We start from the raw sequence: 15,544 nt of genomic DNA on the forward strand, positions 1-15,544 counted from the left end.
CTAGAACCTATTCTTAGGGTATATGCGTCATAATATCTTTTCAATCAAAACAAGTCTAACCCCAAGTCATCTTTAATTCCATAACTTGGGAACGAAATGGCCACCATTGCTAAATTTTCCATAATGGAAAATGGGAAAAATTTTAAACTATCACAATTGACTGAAGGAGACTACCCAAGAAGTAATGCTAAGAAGCTATTGCCATTCAAGAACCTGAATTGCACTATAAATGAGGTGAACAAATTAATAGCTCACTTCCAAAATGTGGATAAGGATGCATTTTTTAGTAAATACAGATGCTTGGTAGAGATTACAAAGGTAGAAGTTTTAAGCCTAGCTATGTGAACTCTCAATTCTCCAGATTTTTTCCTTTAACACTTGTCTCTCAATCACATTAGCAATTAAGTTATGCCTTGTAAAGTGAAGAGTGGTATTTTAAAGGGAGTCAAAGGTTGGTATCTTACCTTAGCATGTTTTGATGGGCGCAAATTTGTTTTTCGAAAAAAAAGCATTTTAAGGACCGCCACCTATCATACTAATAATGAATAGAATTCAACCATCTAGGTGGTGGCCAAGTGGTAAGAACTTGGGATCAAGAGGTTTGCTCCCTCTGTGGTCTTAGGGTCGAGTCCTTGGTTGCTCATATGATGGCCAATGGAGGCTTACATGGTCGTTAACTTCAGGGCTCGTGGGATTAGTCGTGGTGCGCGCAAGCTGGCCCGGACACCCACGTTAATCTAAAAAAAAAATAATAAATAGAATTCTAACACAAATCATGATTTAGTTTCAAATAGTTGTTTATATTGTTTAAGATCATTGCTTATCATTCTTCGTAGTTTGCTTTTTCATTAGAAAGAACTTTTACAACCATGTAACATTTGACATTATCCGTCATATGCCAGTATTCTCTTTATAATACTCTTTCCAACATGATACATTTCCATTAAGTTAACAGGACTGGGTGTGGATGTCTACTGTCACAAGGCTTTATCAAAGAACTCCGGTCAAAATGTACTATAAATGTTCTAAATATTTCAAACTTATACCGGAGCTAGCTGGCTTAAGGTCTATAATTATATAGTCATGGAATCTTATGTTAAATCTCGTGTAGAACGGAATAGTAATCTTATTTTGCATTGGTATCGGTAGATTGCATTAAAGTTTTCCAATTGAATATGTTCTCACACTATCTATTTATAGACACCAATGCAAATATTATTTTGGTATATAATGAAGGAATTACAATAAAAAAAATAAGAAATGCAAAAATTTTAAAAAGTACAATGACGTATTATTTTTATAGATAGAATACTGATAAATTTAAATACGTCGATTAAATATATCTGTAATATTTAATCTATGACCCGATGAGCAACTCTTCTCTCTCTATCTTTTTATTTTTTTTTTCTTCTTCTATTTTTCTCCGCAATGAGCTGCACAACCACCCACCCCAATTTTATCACATATCAATCTCCCACTACAAATTAGACCACCCCAATATATAGTTTGTCAGCATTTGTATTCTAATTCAAATATTATTGATGATTCTCCTACTTCAAGTAAATAAAACTATCTATTATTTATTTGAAATCAATTTTAAAATGTTAATTTTTATTGTATATTTTTCTAGTTGATGTATTTTGTTTGGGTGTTTACTTGTTAATTTTATAGCCTTTTCTCATAGAAATTTGTTGTATAAATGTATGATTTGTCATGTTAGGGTTTGTTTAAGATTTTTTAAAATTTTATTTTTTTTTAAATTGATGAAATTTATTTTGAATTTGTGATTTAGGTGTTTTGTAATGAAATAAATAATGGTTTTTTTAACAAGTTTGTTTTGTATTTTATTAATTTTATTGTTAAGTTGAAATTTTCAGTAAATGTATTGAAATTTGAATTTATATAGATAACTGATAATGAATTAGTTGTGCTATTAAAATAATTTGAATGAGTTTACAATTTTCTATTATTTATTTAGTTTATGTAACTAATTAATACATGCTATCATTAATATTCTATATAAGTTTGACATATATAATAGATAATCGTTCATAGATGTATCAATATTCACTCGAAGGGTTGTGTAGATTATTGTAAAGGGATTTAGGGTTTTATTAATTATACATTATCTAATCTGAGAAATATTAGTGGATGTAGTATTAGATATTTATAAAAGAAGTGTAAAAATAAAAAGTTTCTCAATCTAGATATTGTAATAATGCATCTTTTATATATATAAAAAAAAGATTCATGAAGAGATACAGGTGTTGGCTTACATATGAAAAACCATATGTTTCTTAAAAGACCATGTAGAAAGGATGATTAGGTCAACTTCTAATTCTAGCAACATGCATGAAGTTGTAGATGATAATAATAATCCTTATAGGACTATGGTTATAGATGCAATGAGAATGAATAAGGGTTATGTCGACAATATCCAATCATAGATAAAGAACCTAATTTCAGACTATAAAGGTTATTAATGTCACTAAAGACTATTGAACACATGACATGACATCATTCATATGATATGGTGGATGGAGTGATAGTGCATATTTTTTATGGTGATGCTTGTAAACATTTTAATGGTGCATCCTTAGTTTTTAGTGGAATCTAGAAACATACGTCTTGGGTTATGTTTAGATGGATTCAATCCATTAAGGTCATTTGTTACTTTTTATTCTTGTTAGTCGATGATACTCATGGTTTACAACTTGCCTTTAGAGATGTGTATGAGGCTAGAGTTCATTTTTTCTCGATGATTATACCCGATCTTGATAGTCCATGTTGGAATATAGATATTTGTTTACGTCTGTTAATCGACGAGTTGAAATAGTTGTGCTCATCAAAGGCTTTGATATAAGATATATTAAGGAAACAAAATATTTAAATGAAGGCATCTTTGATGTGGATTATCAATAATTTTTCTATATATAGAATGGTTTTTTATTGGAGCATATATGAAAAACTAGCATATTTATACTGTATGAAAAAACAACAAGGCCTTTATGTTAACAAATGGTTGTAAAATGTATTTTTTTTATCGTCACTAACAATTCTTGCGAATTTATCACGGGTACAGAAACAATAGAGAAAACTTCTTTATTGGCAGAGATAAAAGGGATGTTGCATTGCCATTATCGTCGGGTGAAAAATTATATGATGTTAGAGTACGAAGACATTGTGTTTTGTTTTCAATCCACTAAGTAGAAGTTTTCCAGTTTTGGTCTGACTTGTAATTGGATAAAACAAAGTATTTTTTGATAGCTTACTTGTTGTAAGACCAATCTTCTTCGCTATAATCTTGATGTGTTGCACATTGAAAAGAATGTGTTTAAAAATATTTTCAACACGGTTATAGACCATAAAAGGAAAGACAGAGGACAACATCAATGCTAGAATGAATATATCTTTATTTTCTCACTGTAAAAATATAAAGTTGGTTTATGATGGGACATGGGATGCAAAACCTAAAGTCAACTTCACCTTCAACAAGAATACATAGTTAACTTAGCTACTAATAGATTAAGAGTCTATGTTTTCCTAATAGGCATGTTTTGAACATATAAAGATTGGTAAATTTGGAGGATTGCAAATTGTATGGAACAAAGAGTCATGACTGCCACATGTTTATAAAAGCACTCATTCCACTAACTTACCAGAATTTATTGTTGAAAGGGATATGAGGTGCACTCATCAAGATCAATAATTTTTTTAGAGATTTTTGCTCTAACAGTTATAAACACAACACATAGAGATGTTTAAAATGAATATCATCCAGACAATCTGCAAACTTGAGATGATATCCCCTTCATTGTTCTTTGACATGATAAAGCATTTACCCATACATCTATTGTTTGAAGCAAAAGTTAGAGGCCTAGTCCAATATAGATGGATGTATCTATTTGAGAGATTAGGGATTACACATGTATCATAATTAAAATTTTATTGCCTTTTTTAAAAAATTCAAAAAATTCATTTAATTTCATATAGGTAATCATTTTACCTTGAGAGAAAAGTAAAAAAAAAATAAAAATAAGGTGCATGTTAAGGCTTTAATATGTGAGGCTAATAATGTTAAAGAGATCTCAACATTTATCTCATACAATTTCGAGCCTTATTTAATAACAAAAATCAACCGCATTCCAAAGCATGACAATAATGGGTAAGTGCTTTCGAGTGGAAACTTGTGAGTATTCTTCTATATTGGATGACCCGTGCCAAACAATGTTGTAAGGAGAAGATATTTCACAGAAATAGAATTCAAGCAATTATATAATTATGTGTTATTTAACTACGATAAACTATGACCTTTTATTTAGTAAGTACAATGCTCCATATATTGTTACTTTTGAATAATATGTTTTTATACTATCACAAATTGATAGATTGTTGAATTACTCATTGGCAACATTGATTAGTACTTAAAAGTGCATTTTTATTAAGGTTTTATGTCATAAGTTTAACTTTTGAAATTGAAAAGACAAAGAGAGGGCTAAGATTAGAAAAAAGATGTTGGTTCAGTTCAAACTAGAACACTATTCGGTTATTGGATCATAACTGGAGCTGTAGAAATTAGATTTAAGTTTACTCTATATAGGTGAAAAGTTAAGACATAGGCCTAAAACTTTCATGAAGAGTCAAAGATTAAAAAATTAAAAACGATCATTTTCAAATTCAAATTGTAGCAATGACGAAGAAGTCTGAATTTGTCATACAACCCAGACATTGTTCATTGTTCAGCCCATACCTCGAGTTCTAGGAGTTCAAATGCATCGATAAATTTTTTTTTTGGAAAGCTGAGACAATTTTCTAGAACTTTTATGAAAACAATCTGTTCAAATTCTAATGTTAGCAATGATGTTTTGTTTAGATAAGAAGATAATAATTGTCATGAAGTCAAGATGTGGCTATCCACTCAACAATTAGTCAACAAAATCAATATTTTCAAATTTTGGCCTATAAAAGGATGTATTTTCCATGTATTTAGGGATCTTGGTTTTCAGATCAAGATCATGTTCTTGCTCTCTTTCTTTATATTTTTGTAATGCTTAAGTTTTGCATATATTAATAACTTATTTATGCTTTTCATTTCCTTTCCTTTACTTAGTTAACTTGTATCTTATTTATATTCTTATCTTGTTTATTTATATTTCTCTTTTTTATTATATTTAGTTAAGTTTATTATATTAAGGAGAAAAGATTACACTAATTGTGAAATGCTAAAAATTTATAATTTAAATATACAGATATGAAAACTCTTATATAAACATAAGACTAAAAGTGATATGATTTCAATGAGTGATGGAAACCAAGATTAGAAATAATAGATAAATAATGATATAAAATGGAGGGGATGACCTCTATAAAATGAATTTTGGTTTAGAATTCATAAGGACAAAGAAATTGATAACATGTTATGATGGATAAAATAATGAGAAAAATAATCGAATATTTCTAAAAAGTAAATGAGGTAATAAAGAATATATTATAATAAAGGATAGTGCAATAAAAATGGTAGGACTGAAGGTGCAAGCACTGATTGAAAATCAGTGATGTTATTTTGAAATGATAATAAGCCCGATAAATAAATAAAGGTGGAAATTATAAAATAAATATATCCAAAAATAATAAAATGACCTTAAAGGTTTAGAAGGAAAATTGATATAATTTTATGTGAAGATCGAACAAGAAAGTTTGGATCATTGACGAAAAAGTCATGAACTGACCAATTTTACATTAGGAAGCAAAGCTCTCAATCCAATCTTCGGATCATGATGAAATTTTGCATGGAGTTTATTAATATGTTTTCCTACCTTGTTTAAATATCTCATCCCAATCGGAATTTGGAAAAGACTAGCAATTTAGGAAGAAATAAACTAGATAGTCCACATGAAAAATAAAATAAAATACATAAAGGCATGAATGAGGGAAAAAATTGTAATTATGGAAAAAGGTGCCTATAAAACTGTAAAGAGGCCACTAGTTAAAAAAAATAAAAGAAAAGGAAAAAGAAAAAATAGAGAAAATGGGATAGAGAGAGAACTATAAATTTTGGAGAAACCAATAATGCTCCGGTGGCCATATCTCTAGCATTTACCATTAGATCATGTGGATTTTGGATATGTTGTTCTTATCACACTCCTCTACTAACAGATCAGAGGGATTGGAAGGACACAATCCATTTGACAGAAATCATCATTGAAAATTTCATGGAAAACAAAAAGAAAATACACATGTAAGGTAGTTTGGTCGCTGACTGATTTGTCTCTCTTCCACCATTTGATCATACTCATTCTTTGATATATGGTGAGCCTAAATGTTGCCTTCATTTTGGACTGTGGAGAACAAAAACTCATTCTCCGACAAGATTTTGTGCATGTTAAACAGTAGCCCGTCTATTTTCAGGTAAGCTCGGTCTTATTCAAATCTAGGAAGATCTAACCATTGGATCATTATCATTTTGAGATATATTATGTACAACTCTATTATATGTAGTATGACCATTGGGTTTAAAATAATAATAAGATGTTGATGACTTATTGCCTTTTTAATCTATTGCTAGTTTTGGCAAAATATAGTAAGCTTGATTAAATACATGTTTTGATCAAATTAGAATTGTGTAGGTGTAGGTTTTGTTGAAGATGTAATGGTAAAATATATTCTTGTTATTAGTATTATTATAGATTAATTGTGTATTGTTTATATGAGGGGAAGAATGATTATTGTGTAAGAATAGTAAAGAACATTGTTATATGAACATGTTGATTAAATAAAAAAGCTAACTTGTTGGTTTGTTTATATAAATGAGGTGGAACCATGAAAAAGTTGAAATGAAAGAAATTTGGAAAATAAAACATATTTAAAGCTAGCCATAAGTATTTTTGGCAAATTGATTAGTTAATGAAGATTGTTATGGATTCCAACTATTATGGTGAAATTGTTGTTGTGTTAATGATCTAAGAATATTAATTGTTAAGGTTTGTCGTATATGTTTAATCGCACGAGGAGAAAGTGAAAGAAAATGAATGGTTTATCATTTTGTTGTATTAACAATAACAATAACAATAATAATAGGAGAAATCCTAAAAGGAATGAGTTTCCTTATTTTGGTCTAATGTTGCTATATTATAGAGGTAGGGAAATTGTTTGAATCTTTTGATTTAGAATTGGTTTGAATTTGTGATTTAATAATGCCAAATGATTTGGATGATGTTGTTTTTGCATGAAAATAAGTTGAAAATTGAAAAGGATTTTCAAGGGATTAAAATCCTCGTTATCTAAAAAATTTAGCTATAAAGAAGGAGATATTGTGATTATTGATTTTGAGTCTTAAAACAAAATAATTTAAAGCTAGCTTCTTCATAAAACTTGTATTTCTATATTTTAGCCTTTGATAGAGATTAATCACACCTAAAACAGAGTTTTGTAGTTTTAGTTATGATTAAAACACTAAATAATATTCTGGGTTGGTTAAGCTAAATTGATCGAAATTAGATAATTTTCAATCTTTGCTTAGAATTGCTATTAAGCGATGGTTTTGATAACAAAATTATAAAAATGAATATAAACATTAAAATAGAAAAGAGTATGAGATCCTTTAGAAATTTCTTGGGATTGGTTTGAGAATACTAGTTGAATGAAAATTAAATAAAGTTGTGATGTTGGTTATATTGTTGATAAAGATTGGATCTCTAATGATACAAAGGAAGCTGTGGAGACTATACAATTAGATGGTTTGAGAATACTAGGTAGGTGCATTGCACCTTGTCTTTCCAATTTCTATAAATTCATTGATAAATTTTAGAATTTATTGTTTTATTATTTTGATAAATATTAGAATGAATACGAGTACCTTGCATACATTGATATGTATCAACTAGTTATGATATAATTAGAATGGATAAGAGTGTCTTACATACATTGATATGTATCAAACTTGTTGTGATATTACTACAATGAATCAGAGTACCTTGCGTACAATGGTATAGATCAATTAGTTAGGATAAAGTGACTCTTAAAAAGATATTTTTAACACTCTTAAATGATATATGATATGGCTAGGGGTTGAGATAAAGAGAGAAGGTTGAATTGTGGATGTTATGTGTAAATGGAAAGTTGACGAATCTGGTTAGATATGTCTCCTAACTTGTATCTCCTAACTTGTATAGAGAATTCAAGTAGGAGGATGAAGGAATTAGGATCAGGTTCCTCATAATAATTATATATTTGGATGTTGACTAACTAAGGAAACCGGTGTTACTTAATTTGAAGCTATAGAACTCTAGTTATGGGTCACCAACCGAAACTAGGTCATGACAGACCCCATAGGGCAGTAGGTCTAATTTGTTGACAAATAATTTCGAGTGCCTTGGGGGCAGAACTGGGTTCTCCTCCTTTCATGGGACTTGTAGCCCCATGTCTTAACTTTCCAACAAGCTAACCTTGCTTGAAATGGAGTCCTAGAACTCCAAATATAGTCAAAAATCTGAGAAGATGTCAAAATATGACCTCTACTGGCAAATTCAGAAAGCTGTTAAAATGACTATTTAGAAGCATTAAAGGGTGAAAATCTAGGTTCTTTCCTTTCAGGGAACATGTAATGTTATATCGTTGCTTTAAAAAGAAATGAGCCATGTTTGAAATGAAAATTTATAACGATAATTATGGCCAAACAAAGAATGACAATATTAATGGATCAAATTGGTATGGACTAACATACATTTAGTGTATGTTAGGATCTCGAGTAAGGGGATCACCATGTATTGATGCCTATGGGGCACGGACTAGCATACATTTAGTGTATGTTAGGATTACACATGCATTATAAATAAAATTTTATTTCTTTTTTTTTTAAATTCAAAACATTCATTTAATTTCATGTAAGTAATCATTGAACCTTGAGAGAAAAGTAAAAAAAAAAAAAACAAGGTGCATGTTAAGGCTTCAATATGTGAGGCTAATAATGTTAAAGAGATCTTAACATTTATCTCATATAATTTTGAGCCTCATTTAATAACAAAAATCAACTGCATTCCAAATCATGACAATAATGGGTTATTGCTTGAAACTTGTCAATATTCTCCTATATTGGATGACCCGTGCCAAACAATATTATAAAGAAAAGATATTTCATAGAAATAGAATTCAAGCAATCATATAATTATATGTTATTTATCTGCGATAAACTATGACCTTTTATTTAGTAAGTACAATGTTCCATATGTTGTTACTTTTGAATAATATGTTCTTATACTATCATAAATTGATAGATTGTTGAATTCCTCATTGGTAACATTGATTAGTACTTAAAAGTGAATTTTTATCAAGGTTTTATATCATCAATTTTGCACTTGAAGTATCAATAACTCCTTAACTAAATCATGTTTTATAATAGCATATCTAATAATATAAGATACCTTTAATTTATGGTAAATGTTCATCTTAAATGCAAGCCTATCACATAAATCAAGGGATTGATTGATAAGTTTAACTCTTGAAATTGAGAAGACAAAGAGAGGGCTAAGATTAGAAAAGAGATGTTGGTTCAGTCCAAACTAGAACACTATTCGGTTATTGGATCATAACTAGAGCTGTAGAAATTAGATTTAGGTCTACTCTATATAGGTGAAAATTTAAGACATAGGCCTAAAACTTTCATTAAGAGTCCAAGATTAAAAAAGGTCATTTTCAAATTCAAATTGTAGCAACGATGATGAAGTCTGAATCTGTCATGCAGCCCAGACATTGTTCAGTGTTCAGCCCATACCTCAAGTTCTAGGAGTTCAAATGCATCGATTAATTTTTTTTTTGGAAAGCTGAGATAATTTCCTAGAACTTTTATGAAAACAATCTGTTCAAATTCTGATATTAGCAATGATGTTTTGTTTAGATAAAAAGATAATAATTGTCACGAAGTCAAGATATGGTCATCCACTCAACAATTAGTCAACAAAATCAATATTTTCAAATTTTAGCCTATAAAAGGAGGTATTTGCCATATATTTAGGTATCTTGGTTTTCAGATCAAGATCATGTTCTTGCTCTTTTTCTTTATATTTTTGTAATGCTTAAGTTTTGCATTTATTAATCTCTTGTTTATGCTTTTCATTTTCTTTCCTTTACTTAGTTAACTTGTATCTTATTTATATTATTATCTTGTTTATTTATATTTCTCTCTTTTATTATATTTAGTTAAGTTTATTATGTTAAGGAGAAAAGGTTACACTAATTGTGAAATGCTAGAAATTTATAATTTCAATGTAGAGATATGAAAACCCTTATATAAATGTAAGACTAAAAGTGATATGATTTCAATGAGTGATGGAAACCAAGATTAGAAATAATAGATAAATAATGATATAAAATGGAGGGGATGATCTCTATAAAATAAATTTTGGTTTAGAATTTATAAGGACAGAGAAACTGATAACGTGTTATGATGGATAAAATAATGAGAAAAATAATAAAATATTTCTAAAAAGTAAGTGAGGTAATAAAGAATACATTATAATAAAGGATAATGCAATAAAAATGGTAGGACTGAAGGTGCAAGCACCAATTGAAAATCAGTGACATTATTTTGAAATGATATTAACCCGAAAAATAAATAAAGGTGGAAATTATAAAATGAATATATACAAAAATTATAAAATGACCTTAAAGGTTTAAAAGGAAAATTGATATGATTTTATGTGAAGATCAAACAAGAAAATTTGGATTATTGACGAAAAAGTCATGAATTGACCAATTTTACATTAGGAAGCAGAGCTCTCAATCCAATCATCGAATCATTATGAAATTTTGCATGAAGTTTATTAATATGTTTTCCTACCTTGTTGAAATATCTCATCCCAATCGGAGTTTGGAAAAGACTAGCAATTTAGGAAGAAATAAACCAAATAGTCCACATGAAAAATAAAATAAAATACATAAAGGCATGAATGAGGGAAAAATTATAATTATTGAAAAGGGTGCCTATAACACTATAAAGAGACCACTAGTTAAAAAAAATAAAAGAAAAAAGAAAAAAATAGAGAAAATGGGATAGAGAGAGAACTGTAAAGTTTAGAGAAACCAATAATGCTTCGGCGGCCATATCTCTAGCATCTACCATTGGATCATGTGGATTTTGGATATGTTGTTCTTATCACACTCCTCTACTAACATATTAGAGGGATGGGAAGGACACAATCCATTTGACAGAAATCATCATTGGAAATTTCATGGAAAACAAAAAGGAAATAAACATGTAGGGCAGTTTGGTCGCTGACCGATTTCTCTCTCTTCCACCATTTGATCATACTCATTCTTGGATATGTGGTGAGTCTAAATGTTGCCTTCATTCTGGACTGTGGAGAACAGAAACTCATTCTCCGGCAAGGTTTTGTGCATGTTAAATAGTAGCTCGTCTATTTTCAGGTAAGCTCGGTTTATTCAAATATAGGAAGATCTAACCATTGGATCATTATGATTTTGAGATATATTATGTACAACTCTATTATATATAGTCTGACCGTTGGGTTTAAAATAATAATCAGATGTTGATGACTTATTGCCTTTTTAATCTATTGCTAGTTTTGGTAAAATGTAGTAAGCTTGATTAAATACATGTTTTGATCAAATTAGAATTGTGTAGGTGTAGGTTTTATTGAAGATGTGATGGTAAAATATATTCTTGTTATTAGTATTATTATAGATTAATTGTGTATTCTTTATATGAAGGGAAGAATGATTATTGTGGAAGAATAGTAAAGAACATTGTTATATGAACATGTTGATTGAATAAAAAAGCTAACTTGTTGGTTATGTTAATATAAATGGTGTGGAACCATGAAAATGTTGAAGTGAAAGAAATTTAGAAAATAAAGCATATTTAAAGCTAGCCATAAGTATTTTTGGCAAATTGATTAGTTAATGAAGATTGTTATGGATTCCAACTATTATGGTGAAATTGTTGTTGTGATAATGATCTAAGAATATTAATTGTTAAGGTTTGTTGCATATGTTTAATCGCACGAGGAGAAAGTGAAAGAAAATGAATGGTTCATCATTTTGTTGTATTAATAATAACAATAACAATAATAATAACAATAAGAGAAATCCCAAAAGGAATGAGTTTCCTTATTTTGGTCTAATCTCGCTATATTATAGAGGTAAGGAGATTGTTTGAATCTTTTGATTTAGAATTGGTTTGAATTTGTGATTTAATAATGCCAAATGATTTGGATGATGTTGTTTTTGCATGAAAATAAGTTGAAAATTGAAAAGCATTTTCAAGGGATAAAAATCCTCGTTATCTAAAAACTTTAGCTATAAAGTAGGGGATATTGTGATTATTGATTTTGAGTCTTAAAAAAAAAAATTGGAGCTAGCTTCTTCATAAAAGTTGTATTTTTATATTTTAGCCTTTGATAGAGATTAATCACACCTAAAACAGAGTTTTACAGTTTTAGTTATAATTAAAACACTAAATAATGTTCTGGGTTGGTTAAGCTAAATTGATCAAAATTAGATGATTTTTAATCTTTGCTTGGAATTGTTGTTAAGGGATGGTTTTGATAACAAAATTATAAGAATGAATATAAACATGAAAATAGAAAAGAGTAATAGATCCTAAAGACATTTCTTGGGATTGGTTTGAGAATACTAGTTGAATGAAAATTAAATAAAGTTGTGATGTTGGTTGTATTGTTGATAAAGATTGGATCTCTAGTGATACAAAGGAAGTTGTGGAGACTGGACAATTGGATGGTTTGAGAATAATAGGTAAGTGCATTGCACCTTGTCTTTCCAATTTCTGTAAACTCATTGATAAATTTCAGAATTTATTGTTTTATTACTTCGATAAATATTAGAATGAATATAAGTACCTTGCATTCATTGATATGTATCAACCAGTTATGACATAATTAGAATGGATAAGAGTGTCTTATGTACATTGATATGTATCAAACTTGTTGTGATATTACTACAATGAATAAGAGTACCTTGCGTACAATGGTATAGATCAATTAGTTAGGATAAATTGACTCTTAAAAAGATATTTTTGACACTCTTAAATGATATATGATATGGCTAGGGGTTGAGATAAAGAGAGAAGGTTGAATTGTGGATGTTATGTGTAAATGAAAAGTTGACGAATCTGGTTAGATTTGTCTCCTAACTTGTATCTCCTAACTTGTATAGAGAATTCAAGTAGGAGGATGAGGGAATTAGGATCAGGTTCCTTATAATAATTATATATTTGGATGTTGACTAACTAAGGAAACCAGTCTTACTTAATTTGAAGCTATAGAACTCTAGTTAGGGGTCACCAACCAAAACTGGGTCATGACAGACCCTATAGGGCAGTAAGTCTAATTTGTTGACAAATAATTTCGAGTGCCTTAGGGGTAGAATTGGGTTCTCCTCCTTTCATGAGACTTGTAGCCCCATGTCTTAACTTTCCAACAAGCTAACCTTGCTTGAAATGGAGTCCTAGAACTCCAAATATAGTCAAAAATCTGAGAAGATGTCAAAATATGACCTCTACTGGCAAATTCAGAAAGCTGTTAAAATGACTATTTAGAAGCATTAAAGGGTGAAAATCTGGGTTCTTTCCCTTCGGGGAACATGTAATGTTATATCGTTGCTTCAAAAAGAAAGGAGCCATGTTTGAAATGAAAATTTATAACGATAACTATGGCCAAACAAAGAATGACAATATTAATGGATCAAATTGGTATGGACTAGCATACATTTAGTATATGTTAGGATCTCGAGTAAGGGGATCACCATGTACTAATGCCTATGGGGCACAGACTAGCATACATTTAATGTATATTACGATACCAGGTAAGGGGGCATGGATTAGCATATATTTAGTATATGTTAGGATCCCGGGTAAGGGGATCGCCATGCATTGACGCCTATAGGGCATGGACTGGCATACATTTAGTGTATGTTGATTAGTACTTAAAAGTGCATTTTTATCATGGTTTTATATCATCATTTTGCACTTGAAGTATCAATAACTCCTTAACCAAAGCATGTTTTATAATAATATATCTAATAATATAAGATACCTTTAATTTATGGTAAATGTTCATTTTAAATGCACGCCTATCATATAAATGAAAGGATTGATTGATGACTTTAAGAACTTAAATTGCAAGGATAAAGAGATGGCTAAACTTAGAAAAGAGATGTCGGTGCAATCCAAACCGGAACACTGTTTGGTAATTGGGTCATATCTGGAGTTATATATCTCAGATTTAGTTCCAATTTATATGGATGGAAAGGTAAGACATAGACCTACAACTTTCATATGGAGCCCAAGATCTAAAAAGGCCATTTTCAAGTCCAAATTGTAGTAACAACAAACAAGCCCGAATTTATCTTCCAGCCCGAGCACTATTTAGTATTTTGGCCATATCTGGAGTTATATAAGTCCAAATGAGCTGAATTGTGTACATAAGAAAGCTGAGACAATTGCCTACAACTTTCATGTTTGCAACTGGCTCCAATTTTGATGTTATCAATGATGTTTTGGGCAGACAAGAGAAGATAAGGATTGTCACCAAGTCAAAAGTTGGCCACCCAGTTACCAATTAGTCATCAAATCAATAGTTCCCAATTTTGGCCTATAAAAGGAGGCATTTGCCATGCATTTAGGCATATTGGTTTCCAGATCAAGATCATGCTCTTCCTTTCTCTTTTTGTATTTTTTGTAATGTTTATGCTTTGCTTTCATTAATATCAAGTTTATGCCTTTCATTTCCTTTCCTTTACTTAGTTAACTCTTATCTTATTTATGTTCTTATTTTGTTTATTTATTTTTCTTTCTTTTATTATGTTTAGCTAAGTTAGTTATGTCAAGGTGAAAAGGTTACACTAATGGTGTAAGAATAAGTATAATGTAAACTTAATATGGACTTTAATGTTTGATACTAACATGTTTTATATTTGTTATCTTGTTCACTCTTTAATACTTTGCTTGTTAAATGACTAATCTTGATTTATGTTGTATAACACTTGGTACAACAAATGCTTGGCACTTTCATAGTTCATATTGTATGGTATAATCGACACTTGAGCTATGAAAGGAACTTGATTTGTTGTTAACATAAGTTATAATCATGAATGCTTGACGAGATTTACAAGTATTAGGATTAATTGAATAAGATGACTAATGTAATCATGTTAACAATATATAATCTGATTGGAACCTCCTTTGTGTGTGGTTTCCAATTCAATAATAAGAGTTTATACTATACTTGTTTGATATACCATTAGTGGAACCTCTAACCTTGACATTTGTTATTATTATTGTTTAATCCTTACATTAATTTTTCATCTCCAAGTTCTCATCATCTTCTTCTTCTTCTCTTTCTTTATTATTATTATTATTACTACTACTACTACTACTACTACTACTACTACTACTACTACTACTACTACTACTACTACTACTACTACTACTATACTACTACTACTACTACTACTACTACTACTACTACTACTACTACTATTATTATTATTATTATTAGTATTATTATTATTA

The sequence above is a fragment of the Populus euphratica genome, unplaced genomic scaffold (genome assembly GCF_000495115.2).
Source record: "Populus euphratica unplaced genomic scaffold, PopEup_1.0 scaffold27.1, whole genome shotgun sequence".
In the NCBI taxonomy this organism is placed as follows: Eukaryota; Viridiplantae; Streptophyta; class Magnoliopsida; order Malpighiales; family Salicaceae; genus Populus; species Populus euphratica.